The sequence below is a fragment of the Ips typographus genome, unplaced genomic scaffold, assembly GCF_016097725.1.
Source record: "Ips typographus isolate SLU unplaced genomic scaffold, UJ_Ityp_2.0 IpsContig44, whole genome shotgun sequence".
NCBI lineage: Eukaryota > Metazoa > Arthropoda > Insecta > Coleoptera > Curculionidae > Ips > Ips typographus.
In genome coordinates, this window is record NW_028098575.1 from 275,376 (window position 1) to 281,112 (window position 5,737).

The 5,737-nt window shown below is 36.3% G+C and overlaps 1 long non-coding RNA gene across 1 annotated transcript; it reads left to right on the top strand.

The window, feature by feature from the left end:
* Positions 1-3,621: 3,621 nt before the first annotated feature.
* On the top strand, positions 3,622-4,814 carry LOC145739800 (uncharacterized). Its single transcript, XR_014181222.1, has 3 exons — positions 3,622-4,255; positions 4,319-4,493; positions 4,574-4,814. It is a non-coding gene; the product is annotated as an uncharacterized LOC145739800 (long non-coding RNA).
* The last annotated feature ends 923 nt before the right edge of the window (positions 4,815-5,737 follow it).

A 5,737-nucleotide genomic window follows, 5' to 3' on the forward strand; every position in this document is an offset into this window, starting at 1 on the left:
AAATCGAAACTAATCACGTGGCTAGTGCCCCTGATAACTTATCAGGTCACGCACCCACATTTACAACAAAATGTGCACAAAGTGCAATTGGAGGATTTAAGCGATCGGAATCGGTCTACTAGTGTAACTAGGCCCACGGACATTAAAAACACAAACCAAACGAGTTACAGACGAAAACTCTATTTCGTACGTAACAAAATGATTAAGAATTCCTTTGTCAGTTACTTTTTTTATCCTCGGTGTCGAATCAAAATTCGAAATTTTTGTACCTTTAGCTGTAATATGAATGACAGAGACGTTAAAATGACTAGTGTTAGAAGAATGTAGTGTGATGCAAAAAGAATATGTGTACCTATGTTTTAAAGCCGCTGTTTGGTATTACATTGCGTTAGACTGAAAATAATGGCACCATAGCCTGCTTGAAATACCACGTTTTTATTACAAGTAAGTGTTTTACCTATTTCTGGAGAAGAAGAGGCAGAACCTTAAAATAAAAAAAAAACAGAAAAAATGGCTCTTAAAACATCTTAAAAGATTTCTAAGACTATTCTTGTAAAAATCATCTGTTTAGTTTAATATCAATTGCTTATTTGCTGGGAATTTAAAGATCAGGTGATCCTGTTTGGTATGGTGATGATTATGGAGTACTTTACATTGCTTATATCATTGTTAAAATAGAACTTGTTTTTTCAACTTTGATATAAAGTATCACTACTTCAAACATGTATGCACCAAACACAGTATGCACATTGTCAGCTGTATGGTACCAGTACTTTACTTTCTCTATAGCGGTCACAAGAATATTGACAGCGACAGTTTTTTGCCTGTGAAACGACAATTTCTTCGGAGTTAGTTGGATGCTGTACCTCTCTTTTCTCTATGAATGTTCTGACTCTAGATTTATACAACTACTCCGTGTGTTTCTACATCTACTTTTCATACAAAGCAATTTTTGATCCTTTTTGCGGTTGCGGTAAATATTATGTGAATTGGTTAAGAATTCCTTTGTCAGTTAGTTTTTCTGGCCGCGGTGTTGAAACAACAAAATTCTAAATTTGTTTACTTCAAACTTTGATATGAATGGCACAGACGTTAAAAAGACCAGTGTTAGAAAAATGTAGTGTGATGCAAAAATAATATATGCATGTGTTAAAGCCGCTGCTTGGTATAACATTGCGTTAAATTGTAAATTTTATATTGCATCGAGAGTTGCAATGATTACAGTACCCGAACAATGGATTAAGAATATCCACAAATCTTCCTTGTTATGCCCATAGTCTTAATTTGGAGAATTAAGGAAACTATGTATGAGTTAGTCAAAACTTCTGGTCAAAAACTGTAAAAGCATGTTTTGCTCTTTCATGAAAGAGCAAAACATTTGCTTAAAATGAAAATGCTACATATAAGTAGTACAAATTTTCACAGGATGTGTATATTATACTAGATGGAACAGTATTTTCTATGTGATAGAAAGGATCCTGCAAGTTAACGATTCAATTGCTGCACCTCAACCTCTCTCAGTTAATGCTTTCAATTACCTGAATTTCATTGATGTTATCTCGAGTTTTTTTTATATTGACTTTATTCTTTCTAATTATTATTAAATATCTTGTAGTAAAATTGTGTTGTTTATGTGGTCTAAGTATAAGAACGGTTCATTAAACGGTTTTGGTTATAAGAACATTCATGTCAATACGTCATGTGTCACTTGAAAGAGAGATTTAGCAGGATGTGATGTTACTTTATGTATTTTCGAGAACCACTCATGTGTTTTTTTAATTTTAATAAACTTCCAATTAATTTATGGCCATCTTTATTTGAACAAACGCCCAAACTACAATCTGGGTAACCCAAAAAGGTGTCTTCTTGGCTTTTAAAATTCTTACATTTAAAAACTCCAAGTTGTTATATAGACAACCTGCTGCCATCTAACTTATCAAATTTTAAAATTGCGCCCTTTCGACCCAACATCCTCTTGACTTGATTAGATTACATAGACAGAAGAAAAATACCTGCTTAGTGCACTGGTGCAACGAACAACCAAGTAAAAGTGACCCCGATCAGGAGGAAGACGTGGAATATAAAAAAATTGAGAGAAATATTTTGTATGCCCTTGATCTGGTAAGGCAGGACGAGGTCCGATGTAGACCGTGCAGGTCCATCGTGGTCGTAACATTATGTCACATACGCGTACCAAATTGTGCGACTTCTTCTTCTTCTTGTACCCTGTGCTTAGCCGCACGGTGGAGTTTGTCTGCACTCTTCATACAATGTGCAGAGTGCCGTTCTCGGCTCTTCGAAATATGGAGTCTGCGTCGCTGATGTTACACCAGTTTCGTATGTTTCTTAGCCAGGAGTGTTGCTTTCTTTCTGGGCCTTGACACCCCTCTATTTCTCCTTGTAGAATTAGTGTAGGAATTTTATATTTGCCTCCTCTAAGAATAAAGCGGAGGTAGGAAACTTTTCTTTCTTTCTTTAACGATGTTAAGTATTTCTCGTTCGTAGCCTGAAGTTCTTAAAATTTCTTCATTTGTGGCATGTGCGGTCCACGGCACGCGCAAGAATCTCCGGATGGTCCACATTTCAAACGCCTCGATGCGGTTCAGGGTTCCAGCTTTGAGAGACCCTTACTGGGCCGTATAGTAAGATAGGCCATATGTAACACTTTACTACTCGTAGTTTAAGTTTTTAAGTTTAAAAAATGTTGTTTTTGCATACCATAGTTCGTTCTAAGTTTAAGAGCGACTACAACCGGACAAAATTAGAAAAACACCGAACAGGTGGAGGTTGGTAAGGAATATATAAATTCATAAAACTTGCTGTGAAATGCCAATCAGTTGGAAAATAAATCGTAAGTTTGATAGATATGAATGGCTGATTGCTGGTCTTTGTTCACTCCCAATGTCAACTTCTGCACAGTTACTCAGTTCGCCATGCGTAGACTGACATTAAAGGGAATGACACTTTTCCTAAAACACATTACCCACATTAAATAAAAACTCTTCGGCTAAATACTGTGGAGCTGACAAAAGAATAAATTACATAATAAATGACGCATATAGCAAAACAGTAACCAGTAACAAGTACTGTAAAAGAAAAGCAAAATAGCTAATAAAACTACACACAACTCACCTTTCAATCTTTAGTTTATTAATAAAATAAATAATTCTATGCTAGGAAATACATTTATTTATTTTATTATCTTCTAGCATTCAAAATTTTTTAGCAATGAATATTTTTGTCTCACACAGACAGTTTGAAGTTGCTGCTATGGCTAATGGGTGGACTGAACATCAAAAAGCCACCGAGTTGGTACTTGCGCTGCAAGGTAAAGCTCTCGAAATACTTCAGAACATCCCGGAGAGTAAACAAGGAGACTACTACTCCCTTACAAATGCGCTGGAGCTAAGGTATGGGACCAAACACTTGACGCCGGTATACCAAAGCCAACTGAAAAGTAGATTGCAAGGACCATCAGAAACCCTACAAGAATTTGGGACTGAAGTTGGACGGTTAACTCGGCTGGCATATCCACAAGCACCCGAAGAGTGTCTGAACCAGATTGCTGTGTAAACCTTCATTGATGGTGTCAGAGGCGCAGATGTACAACTTGACGGATGCCTTAGTTTACAGTCTCGAGTTCAAAGTTGCCTCTCAAAGAACCTCTCCCATAAAAAGGATAGTGTGCAAGACGCCAAATTACCGGATTTAGAAGAAGATCAGTACCAAACGGGAGATGTAGCTCTTATAGAGTTAATTGTAACGAAGTTAGATGAATTTTCTCATCGTCTTAACCAGAACATCAGAACAGATCACCGGTACTCATCTGCTAAAAGAAACATTACGTATTATCATTGCGGACGTTGTTACGTACGAAATAGAGTTTTCGTCTGTAACTCGTTTAGATTGTATTTTTAATGTCCGTGGGCCTAGTTACACTAGTAGACCGATTCCGATCGCTTAATAGCTCCATTTGCACTTTGTGCACATTTTGTGGTTAATGTGGGTGCGTGACCTGATGAGTTATCAGGTACCGTAGTCACGTGATTAGTTTCGATTTTTGTCGGAGAAGCGTCGGTTTGTGGTCGTGTTTCTTTGTGTCAAGTGCCATGTGGCCTATTTAATCACCCCACTTTGTGATATCGGTCCTTTTACCACTAGAGCACCCGAACTGCCGACATCTGACCTAGGTTCTGAGCGTTGTGGCACGTGTATGACTTGTTTTTTTTTTAATACTCATCTGGCCGAATCACAGGTAAATTGGTTTTATTGTTGGTTCTTTTAAATTATTTTGTATCGGCCCAATTTTCCAACACAGTACTGTGTTCGGCCCGACCAGAGATCTAAGGGCTTTCCGACCAGAGATCTAAGGGCTTTCCGACCAGAGATCTAAGGGTTTTTCCTACCGAAGATCTAAACTTACCGAAGATCTAAATTTTCCGGGCCAACCCACGTGTTGGAAAAGCCAATCAGCAGCCACAGAGTTTTAAAAGGTCGGAGCCTCAGTCAGAGTTGAGCCACCAGGTCAATTCCTTACTTTATTTAGTTTTATTTAATTTTTCTTTTTTTTTAGTGAGGTTACATCATAACAATGCACTAAAACATTCCTCATATGACCTTTGCTATAGCTTTTTTACGGAAAACGAGTTCCATCAGTATAGAGAACCTTGGAACCAATAAGCATAAAATAATACGTCTGAACTCTTCGCTACATAAATGGCGGCATGCACATACAGTGGTTACCACACGTGGTAAGTCTTTTATTTAAAACGTGCCTTGTAATATACGTTTCCAGTTCTTCAGCAAACCCGTTAATGAAAGATTACTAAACAAAAAATATTAAAAAAAAATAAAAAATTTGTTTGTAAATGTTACAGCACTTCTTGTGGTGCCGGAAGTAAGTACTAACTTGCTTATTTAAATAAAACATTCCGTTTATTGTTACACTTTTAAATACTCCTGACGATTCTAAGTATGTTTCTTGTATCATAACCTATATCTATATTCAATTATTTTCGATATATTGACGCTTAGAAATTGAAATTTTTACAGCCTGGAGTGCCATAGGTCTTAAAGTGGTTGTGAGATAGAGAAAAATGATTTGTAATACTTCAACCTAATAAAAATTAGACGTTTTGGTGACATTGCGAGATAATCTCACTAAATTCCGCTCCATTTTTTAAACTAACCTGTTAATTTTCCATAGCATGTTTTCCTTACCAATTTTCCTTGTTTACGTCGTCATCGAATCATTATATTACCACGGTACAATTATCTTATTGTACCGTGGTAATAGGTAGGGTGGCCCAAATTAATTATCGGATAATTCAAGGTTAGAAAGTACAGACAAAATAGACTCCAAAGTGTCATAAAAATTGTTGGCACGTCTGATATTCCATAATTTCTCCTTGAGGATGCTTGTCTGGATATTTCTTTTCATTTTGCATTTTGCATTGACCAGTCCATATTATTATTTAAAAATTTAAAGAATTTGTAAATAATCATTTTAAAATAGTAGCACTTTAAAATAAAGCATCCCAAATACGAGAATTTTGGTTAGTTAATTAAAATGGCAAAACTATTTTTTGGGGCACATATTGAGCCACACTTCTCAACCATAGTTTACATGACACTTTGGTGTTTATTTTTTACTCTCCACCCTTTAAGTATAGTACAATTAATTTGGACTACCCTGTATTAATTTTTTAATGTCAAGTTTCTGTATAAACCAGACATA